We start from the raw sequence: 11,455 nt of genomic DNA, 5'->3' as shown, positions 1-11,455 counted from the left end.
CATGACCGATGAAGAAAGGCACCTAGCCAATCTCAATGCTAAGGCCATGAACGCCTTAATTTGTGGTCTTTCCCCCAATGAATACAATAGAGTTTCCTCGTGTGCAACCACATACGAAATTTGGATAAAATTATGTATCACACATGAAGGAACCCCCCAAGTTAAGGAATCTAAGATTAGTGGGCTTATGCATGATTATGAACTATTTAAAATGCTTCCTAATGAATCCATTGATGCTATGTTTTCCCGTTTTACTAATATCATCAATGAATTACATGGTCTAGATAAGCAATTATCCATTCAAGAGATGAACTACAAGATACTTCGCTCCTTAACTCCGGCATGGGAGCCCAAAGCTACGGCCATTGAGGAAGCTCACGACCTTACTACCTTAGCTCTTGATAGCCTCATCGGAAAGCTCAAAGTGCATGAGAAGAAGCTCAAGGGGAAGGAGAAGGAGGAAGTGCCATCACGTGAAGTTGAGGAGCCGTCACCAAAGTTGAAGACCATAGCTCTCAAAGGAGCTAGTGACAACTCATCTTCGTCATCGGATAGTGAAGTCGATTTTTCTAGAGAAGTGGCTCATCTCTCTAGAAGAATCTCTAGACTCATAAAATTGAATAAGAAATTTAACCCTCGATCTAACAACAAGTTTTCCTCTCGTGTAGGTAAATGTTTTGAGTGCAATGAACCGGGTCACATCGCTAAGGATTGCCCTAAGCTCAAAGAAAAGTACATGAAGTACAAGAAGAAGAAGACTATGTATGCCGGATGGGAAGAATCCGAACCAAGTGATTCAGATAGTGATGAAGAAGGAGCCAAACTTGCTCTTCATGACTCAAATATTTGTTTCATGGCAAATGAACATGAGGTAATATCCAAGGCCGAAAGTGAATCTTTCTACATGCAATGTGACATAGCTATGGCTTTAGAAGAATTGAACTTTGAATTTAAAAGAATGTCTAAAGAATACTCTTCTTTTAAAAGATTGCATGCCTCTTGTGATATTAATCTAGAAAAATTAACAACCTCTCTTGCTCTAAAAGATGAATTGCTAGGAGATCTCGATTTCGAGAATAAGCAATTAAGATCAAAGATTGAAAGATTAGAAATTGAGAGTTGTAGAACTAGACCCACTCATGCTTATGCTAACTATAATCACCATGATAGAAATAGGTTTCAAGGTTCTAACATCCGTACATACAAAAAAAATTTTGTATGCACTTATTGTATGAGACATGGACACATTTCTACTCATTGTAGAATTAAAGATAACCATGATTTTTTTGGAATGATGTGGGTACCCAAAGGTACCAAGACTACTAACTACCAAGGACCCAAGACATGAGTACCTAAAGCTACTACATCTTCATCTTCATCTTTTGTAGGGAATGTCACGGCAATGACGTAAGGAGATGTGGTACCTTGATAGTGATTGCTCACATCATATAACGGGCAACAAAGAGTTATTTGCAACCCTATCAAGGATTGAAGGAGGTAGTGTCTCCTTCGGTGGTGGTGAGAAAGGTAAAATCATTGGTATCGGTTCTATTGGTAAGAAACCCTCACCCGTTATAGAAGATGTTTATTTAGTAAATGGTTTAAATCATAATCTTCTTAGCATTAGCCAATTAAGTGATAAAGGTTTTGATATTTCATTTAAACCGGATAAATGCATCATTAGTATGAATGGAAAAATTATTTTTATTGCAAATCACAAATCTAAAGTATACATTTTTGAGATGAATGAATTAGTGAATCAAGATGTGAAGTGTCTTGCGGCAATTGATGAAAATCCTTAGATTTCACACAAAAGACTTGGACATGCAAATATGGAGTTAATATCAAAATTGTCTAAGAGAAATCTTGTGAGAGGATTACCTAGCTTGCACTTCATCAAAGATACCATATGTGAGGATTGTGTTAAAGGTAAACAAACAAAATCCTCTTTCAAATCCTTCAATGAGGTATCAACTTCTAAACCCTTGCAATTACTTCATCTTGATTTGTTTGGTCCTATGCGTGTTATCTCTCTTGGAGGCAAACACTATGTTTTGTGATTATTGATGATTTTTTTCGTTTTACATGGACAATATTTCTTGCTAAGAAAAATGATTGTTTTGAAGAATTTGCTAATCATGTCAAAAGAATTGAAAATAAAAAAGATTTGAAAGTTGTTAAAATAAGAAGTAATCATGGTGGTGAATTTTAAAATGAATTTTTTTATGATTTTTGTGCTCATCATGGTATAACTCATATGTTTTCCGCTCCTAGAACACCACAACAAAATGGTGTTGTTGAACGGAAAAATCGCACCATACAAGAGATGGAATGTACTATGTTAAACTCATTTGATTTACCAAAATATTTTTGGGCGGAAGCCGTCAATACGGCTTGCCATGTTTTAAATCGTGTTTTGATTAGACCAAAGCTTAAGAAAACCCCTTATGAACTTTATTATGGAAAAACTCCTTTCATTGGTTATTTTCGTATCTTTGGTTGTAAATGTTTCATTTTAAATTTTAAATACAAAAGATCACCATGATAAATTTGATTCTAAAATTGATGTTGGTATTTTCTTGGGCTATGCACCTCGAAGTAAGGCTTATAGGGTCTTCAATAAACGAAGTCTCGTTGTTGAAGAATCTATAAACGTTACTTTTGATGAGACTAATGTTGGTTCTCAAGTTTTTCTACCTAGGAAAGATGATGATGATGATGTTGAGGGAGGATTGGACTTATTGCAAATCAATGATACTCCTTCTATAGAAGCTTAAAAGGATGTGGATAGCTCAAATGACAATGAACAAATTGAATCCCCTAAAGCTTGGAAATTCACATCAAACCATCCAAAGGAACAAATTATTGGAAGCCCTTCAAAAGGAGTTATTACTCACTCAAAAGCCTTGAGTGAGTGTGGTAATGTTGCATTTCTATCTCAACTAGAACCTAAAAAGATTAATGATGCTTTAAATGATGAATTTTGGGTTTTGGCTATGCATGAAGAACTAAACAATTTTCAAAGAAATGATGTTTAGAAGTTAGTTCCTAGATCTAATAATGCTAGTGTTATTGGTACTAAATGGGTTTTTAGAAACAAACTTGATGAACATGGCATTGTTACTAGGAATAAAGCTCGTTTAGTTGCCCAATGATACAACCAAGAGGAGGGCATAGACTATGATGAAACCTTTGCACCAGTTACAAGGTTGGAATCTATTAGGATGTTTTTGGCTTTTGCTAGCTTTAAAATTTTCAAATTATTTCAAATGGATGTTAAAAGTGCCTTCTTAAATGGTTTTATAGAAGAGGAAGTCTATGTTGAGCAACCCCCCGGCTTTATAGATCATGCTTTCCCTAATCATGTTTACCGGGTACAAAAAGCTGCAACCCCCCGGCTTTATAGATCATGCTTTCCCTAATCATGTTTACCGGGTACAAAAAGCTTTATATGGATTAAAACAAGCTCCTAGAGCTTGGTATGCTCGCCTCTCTAGTTTTCTTGTTGAAAATGGTTTTTCAAAAGGAACAATTGATAACACTCTTTATGTGCGAAAAAGGAAAAATGATTTCATTTTAGTTCAAATATATGTGGATGACATCATTTTCAGTGCTACTAATGAATCCTTGTTCAAGGAATTTTCTAAAGTTATACAAGACCACTTTGAGATGAGTATGATGGGAGAGCTTATATTCTTTCTCGGGCTACAAGTCAAGCAAACTAAGGATGGGATCTTCATTTCACAAAGCAAGTATGCAAAGGAATTGGTTAAGAAATTCAATTTGGAGAATTCTAAGCATGCGCCTACTCCCATGAGTACTAGTGTTAAACTTGATGTGGATGAGAGTGGTGAAGACGTGGACCAAAAATTATACCGAGGTATGATAAGTAGTCTTCTTTATCTTACCGCTAGTAGAGGTGAAGACGTGGACCAAAAATTATACCGAGGTATGATAAGTAGTCTTCTTTATCTTACCGCTAGTAGACCCGATATTATGTTTAGTGTGTGTGCATGTGCACGTTTTCAAGCATCTCCTAAAGCATCTCATTTAATTGCGGTTAAAAGGATCATTAAATATGTTAATGGTACTTTTAATCTTGATTTATTTTATCCAAGAAGCACCTCTTTTGATTTATATGGTTTTTGTGTTGCCGACTTTGCCGGATGTAAGGTAGATCGCAAGAGTACTAGTGGAACATGCCAATTCCTAGGAAATTCACTTGTTTCTTGGGCCTCCAAGAAACAAAATTGTGTTGCATTGTCCACTACGGAAGCGTAATACATTGCCGCCGGCTTATGTTGTGCTCAAGTCTTATGGATGAAACAAAGCTTAGTTGACTATGATTTGAGTTTTCAAAATATTAAAATCTTTTGTGATAACACAAGTGCCATAAATATTTCCAAAAATTCGGTTTTGCATTCTAGAACCAAGCATATTGATGTGCGCCATCATTTCTTACGCGATCATGTAGAGAGGCAAGATGTATCCCTAGTATTTGTTGACACAAAATCTCAATTAGCGGATATATTTACTAAGCCTCTTGGAGACGATGATTTTTGTCGCATAAGAAATGGTTTGGGCTTATGCACTATGTGAAAGTTCTACATTGTTTGCTTGTTTAGTTGCATTTTATATTTCTCTTTACTCCATTTTTGATGGTGACAAAGGGGGAGAGAAATCTCCTCATTTGTTGCATATACTTAAGTGGAGCTCATAGATAGGGGGAGTACCTATCTATAAGCTATTTTATTTTTGCTCTTATAATGGTTGGTTTTCATCATCAAAAAGGGGGAGATTTGTAGCCCTTATGTTTTGATGATGTTTTACAACCACCATTAACGGTACTAATAGCTTATTGCGTGTAAATGTAGTAAATTCATTTATCAAGCTTGTCAGTGCCATTCATGGAGGATTGGATGGAATATACGCTACAATGATGATATCCAAAGGAGGAGGAGGCATAGTGATGAAGCAATGTTATTTCAAGAACAACAAATTCATATAAAAGCTTCATCCAAACTCAAGCTATATCAAGACTCAAGAATTGTAATTTATGTGAGGATATTAGCTAGTTTTTTTTATTCTCTCTCTAGTATTAGAATGTAGGCAAAGAGTTATTGAATTCACTTGAAGCTATTGGGACTCACACACACGTTTTTATACTTAAGCTTTTAAGCGTTTTTCGCAAAATACTATTTTTCACAAATATGAGGACCTATCTGCAAAATTCTTTTTCCAAACAGTTTGTTTTTAGTATTAAAAACATTTTACAAAGTGTCATAATTTTCAGAGGTCATATAAATATTTTCTAAATATTTTAGTTTGAGTCAATATATTATTCTGGAGCATATCAGAATGCGGTCGACCGCACCGGTCGACCGCACTTAAGATCATTCGTCACTGGGTTCCAGAGAGGTCGTCGGTCGACCGGTGCGGTCGACCGAAATCTCGATTTTTCTATCGGTCGACCGCACCGGTCGACCGATGATGGCTCTGCTTGTTTTCTATTTTTTCAAAGCTGCTCGTGGTCGACCGGATTTTCGGTCGGTCCACCGAATTTATCTTTTTGGTCGACCGAACGTTCTGGCGGTCGACCGAAAGATTCGGTTAACCGAGAGCTTTTTCAAACGGTCGATTGCCTTGGTTACTGTGCTATCACTTAACTGTGTTTGGCACAGTCTGGGGCAATAGTCTGAATAGGAGATTATTTTCTTAATTCGGAAGATTGGGTTGTGATTTTAAAATGATTAATCTTTCCTATTTAAACCCTCTCTCCTTCATCTTCTAAGTTGCCCTAACTTCTGCAAAAAACCAGAGAGACGCTGTCTTCCTGAGAAAAATTTTCAAAGTCTGTTTTCTGTGTTTTCTCTCTGTTTTTGTGTGTGCAGCTTCAGTACTCTTTCTCTTTGCCATAGGGACTTGTAAAGAGAGAGTCTTGCATCATTTCTACTGCTGTGTGAGTGTGATCTTGTGTAGATCAACTGTGAGGGTGTGGGATCTGTTGAGATCAACTGTGTAGTGAGAGATTGAGAGGGAATCGCTGTGTAGACGAAGTTCCGGCTTCCAAACCGGATGTGTAGTGGATTTCTCCTCGAGAGTGGGGAGCGGGGACGTAGGTCAGCGGACCGAACCTCGTTAACACATCGCGCGTCAAAGAATAACAATTCATAACCCTATCTCTTTTACTTTAATCGCATTACTGTTTTGTGGTTTGCTTGTGTTTAATTTTATTGCATATTAGAGCCTCTTGACCCTAATCACCCCCCTCTAGGGTCCAACAATTGGTATCAGAGCTTTCACGGTCGACCGCCGAACCATCTACGGTCGACCGCGACGAGTTTTTATTTTTTGATTTCTATCTATTGTTTTCATGGTCGATCGCCGAACCCTATGCGGTCGATTGCAAAGAGCTCTCCTTTTCTTATTTTTATCTGCTGTTTTTACGGTCGACCGCAGAACCTTATGCGGTTGACCGTGATACAATAAAATTTGTTTTCTGAACGATTGGTTTATTGGGTTTATGGGTTTGGATTGTTTTTTCTTTTAAACCTGCTTTTTCTCCACCATTGGATCATCACTAGAGCTGATCCTGACCCTTGTTTTCACCTTTTTGGATCGATCCTTCACCTCCTCTCATTTCTTCGTTCCCAAATCAAAACCCTATTCCTCTTTTCTCTCCGGTCCACCGCAGCTCGCCCTCCGGTCGCCCGCGGCTCCATCTCTTCCTCTTTGGACCTTCATCTCCTGCTAGGTATATTTTCTCTCCTTCTCTCTTGTTTTTCTGTTCTCTAGGGTTGCACTCTAGGTCTTTTGAGAGCTTTTCTGTTCAATTTCTATCTTGCCTCCTAGAAAAATATCAAAATCTGACAATGCACCCCCTCCTGTTCCTATACATTATGAGGATCATCTTAAGAATCCTCATCTCATTCCTAAATATAGAGAACTTTGCAAATTGAGAATTCTTTTGGGTAGAACTATCAATTATGATGAATTAGAACCCTATCACATTCCTGATCTTCTTGCAAATGTTGGGCTCTATAGACTTTTAGATAATAGATTTTTAGAGCCAACATATCTATATTTAATTTACTTCTTCTATGCAAATTGTACGGGTTTCATTGATGTCAATGGTAATAAATGTCTTTGTACGTTTGTTAAAAACACCCTTATTGAGTTTTTTGCCGATGATCTTGCGGGTATCCTCGGGATCCCTACAAGTGACATCGATCTCATACAAATCAATCGTGATCACCCCTTTATTGATGAGAAAATATTTCGTCCCGGTTGCTCTTACCCCATGAGCAACAACTCCTTGACTCCCTCTGCTAAAATCATTGCTCGCATCATTGCACAGAACTTAATTCCTAAAACAGGGAGTTTTGATCATTTCACTCCCGACAAAGTAAATACAGTGTATGCTATCTTCGCCCATATTAAAGTCAATTGGGGAAAGGTCTTCTTAGAAAATATGCTTAGCGTCCACTCAAAGTTTCTTCTTTTTGGCCCATTCCTTACCCTTATCTTTCGACACTTCCGTGTTAATCTTTCTGGTGAGCCTAAGATAGAGGCCAATAAATAATTCTTTGATAATACCTATAACTCCAGGATGCGTTTAGATGCACCTCATCCCTCTCCTAGACTTCCAGCTCCTACATCTATCCCTGATCCTCCTACAATTGCATCTTCTTCTAGGCCTCCTTCATCCAGCTCTAGGCCTCGACCTCGTACTCGCTCAGCTCCCATTCCTAGCAGCGAGGTTGTACGCCGATTGGATCGACTGGATGCCTCGGTGTCTAGTCTCCGGAGGGACATGAAGGAGCTCCTCAGACTTCAGTGTCTCTCTTTAGGGATTCCAACTCCTGTTCTCAGATCTGATAGTGGATCCATCTCTACTTCTGGCCCTGCTGAAGGATCAAATGATGACCTCGGATCAGAAGAAACAGATTTTGACGGTGGTAACTCAGAAAGTGGTGACGAGTGACTGTGTTTGATTATCATTCAGTATGGTTTTACTATGTTTTGAAAACCTTATGTCTTTTTTATTGCATGTGATACATTGTTGTTTAGATTTGTCTCAGTTTGGTTTTAAGTAGTTTGTTATGTGATACACTGTGTTTGATACTCTGTTTTACCCCCATGTAGTGGGTTCATTTTCACCATGGCTCCTGTTTTCATAACTACCATGGGTTCTGTGTCATGAATATGTGTAATTGTCAGGGGGAGCAATCCCATTATTCTTGTTTACATTCTCACCCATGCATAAAGATAGGGGGAGCTTTTCACTTTCCTATTGTTTTCACCCTTTTTGATGTTGCCAAAGGGGGAGAAAGAATGTGATTAATGTGAGTATATTGCATGTGTATGTGTATTTTATGATTCAATGTTGATTTTCATATCTACATGTAAATTGACATGTAAATTGTTTGTCATCATCAAAAAGGGGGAGTTTGTTGGCCCTCTTGTTTTGATTGATGATCTTACAAACAATTTACGACTAACAATCATTTTAGCATGTTTGGTTTCATATACACAGGTCGGGAAAGTTAGCTGATATTGAAGCTTGTGCAACTCTATCTATCCATCAAGATCAAGCTTCTCATATCCTTGTTTTGGTAATAGGGTTGATATGTTGTGTGTAGTATTATATTAAGCTCAACACACACACACACACACACACACACACACACACACACACACACACACACACACACACATATATATATATATATATATACACACACACACACACACACACACACACACACACACACACACACACACACACACACACACACACACACACACACACACACACACACACACACACACACACACACACACACACACACACACACACGTAAATAAAAAATGTAAAAACAATTACATTGGCGTGTATGTTTTTCACATTCTTTACTTCAAAATGCCTTGAACTCATCTTGCACTTGTTCATATATGATATTTAAATCTGCATATAAATGTTTGTGCATATGTATAACACACGTATTGATTCTTTAATATGAATAAATTGTTATCATCAAAATTATATCATGGGGACATGATATCCAACACGCCAAACTAGCCGTTGAACAGTAACGACTAGTTTCCAGCAGCTTTGTTGTTTGGTCTTTTGGTCTTTTTGCATTTGTTTTTGTTGCTGTTTGGAGTTGTTATAAATACCCCTATGCATCCAACTCCTCAATATCAAGACTTTTGTTTTAATCAAGTTTATAAAAGATCTAAGACGTGTTTAAGCCTCGTTTATTGGTTTGATACAAAAGGAGGATTTGCACTACAAGAAGAAGCTTTTTCAACTTCAATTGATGATCACATCCTCATCATCTTTCTACAGATCTTCTTGTTTATTGAGAAGTTTTCTAAACTCCTTTTATATAGCTCTTTGATTAATTGCTAATATTTACATCTTAGCTATACTAATTGAGTTACTTGCTTTTATCACACACCCTTGTTGAGCTTATAATATTTCATATAATATATTGTTGGGTAGTGGTGTGTGATTTAGTGATAGTGAGCTTAGTTGAGTTCTCATCAATTATAGAGAACAACCATTGTTAGATTCATACTTATTGTGAGATCACATTGTAATATACTTGTACACCGAGAGGAGTGTGTGGTGAGGACGGAGTCGATACCGAGAGGAGTGGCGTCGGTGGCCTAGTGAGAGGTGATAATTCTGAGCACTTGAGGGAGTCGATACGTGAGGACCAACACTTGAGGTTGTTGCTTGTGTATGTACATTGTGAGGATTTGTGAGAGTTGTCGGTTAACTTGATAACCGAGTGTGTAGTAGAAGTTCCGGCTTCCAAATCGGGTGTGTTATGATAGTGAAGTTCTCCTCGAGGTGAGGAGCGGAGACGTAGGTCGTGGGGACCGAACTCCGTGATCATATCTTATGTTTGAGTTTGCCTTGTGTTCAATTATTTTATGCTTGTATTCTTCATTCTTGCTCATATATCATTTATATATCTCTTGCAATAATTAATTAATTAATCAATAAAGTTTTTAATTGGTATAAAATCGGATTAGATTAGCATAAGACCCTAATCACCCCCTTCTAGGGTCTAACAAGAGTGTCACAATGCCAACTCCAGTATATCCAGCCTGGCCACGGAGATAGCAAAGGCTAAGCAAACTATCAATGAGGTGCAGACTTTCTTGGCTGCCAAGGAGAAGGCCTGCGAACAGCTGATGGTGGTGTTGGTGGAGCTCAAGTCTCGACAATAACTGGTCGTTGACACAATCGAGGAGAAAGACCGAGCCCTCAAGGAGGTAAGGACCACCGTCCAGGACTTGCTTTCGCGCTCTGAAGTAGATATCCACCGAGAGGTCCTGAACAGGCTCGAGCTTAAGCATACCTAAGAGATTCGCGAGGTGGAGTCATGATTAAGAGATTTGTAAATTGACTTAATTATATCATTGTATCCAAATCTCTCTTAATGAATAAAATTATGATTTTGTCTCAATCATTGTTCCCTGTGTTTCATGCGCATGTATATTTTTTCCTTTGCGGGTCATTATTCACAATGGACGAGCTTAAGCTAGCCGCAAGCGGATTCAAACTGGGTGAATTCCGGTCGCAGGCGAATTCCAAACGCAGGTGAACTAGAGATGAGTTCGAGCCGTGGTCAAATTCCAATTGGGTTCAAGTCTTAGGTGAACTTGAGAGTGGGGGAAAATCCTAGCCATAAGCAGACTCGGATTAAACGGGTTGAAGTTGCACGCGAGCCCAGATTATTAGGAGAGCTCGAATTGTATGGCGAATTTGAGTCGTAGGCGTGCTTCGAATTGGGCGGGCCACGTGTCCGTACGTGGATATATGTGCTCGCCAGCTAAGACAACGTGGGCACGTCGCTTCTTATTAAAGGTGGCGTAATGGGGCTCTTCGTCTTCCACGCCCAATCTGAGCCGTTGGCTACAGATCGTGTTTAGTAACCACCAGATCTCAACCGACTATGCGGGATTCCAAATCATCCCGCCTTGTTTTCGACCGCTCGATTCGAACTATCTAATCAAACGATAGGTGAGCGTATGGCCCACGCGTATATAGCGTTCATCTTCCTCGTCGGGGGAAGTCACGACATTTATTGCTTTCTTCAAAGAAAACCCAAACTCTCTCTTACTGTGTCTGAGATGGCACAGTGAGTAAAGGCGACTGTTTCCAAGAAGGAGAGGGGGACTTCCTCCTCTACTGCTGCTGAGGCTGCTACTATCGGAGGTATCTTTGTATCTAATCTTCGTGGTAGATTAAGGGGCTCGCGAATGGGATGATTTCACAATTTTAATCTTTTTGTTATGTCGTGTAGTTTGTGAGGGGGTGCCGATCGTCGAGGGGCCTATGTCTGAACCTATCTTTGTCTTGGATGACGAATTCGAGGAAGCTGCGACCGCATCCGCTTCGTAGCCTGCTCCTCAGCCAGAAGCAGGGCTCTACCCC

Source organism: Asparagus officinalis, chromosome 1 (assembly GCF_001876935.1).
Source record: "Asparagus officinalis chromosome 1, Aspof.V1, whole genome shotgun sequence".
Classification (NCBI taxonomy): domain Eukaryota; kingdom Viridiplantae; phylum Streptophyta; class Magnoliopsida; order Asparagales; family Asparagaceae; genus Asparagus; species Asparagus officinalis.
The sequence above is the reverse complement of the archived record's forward strand: the minus strand, read 5'-3'. Positions refer to the sequence as shown.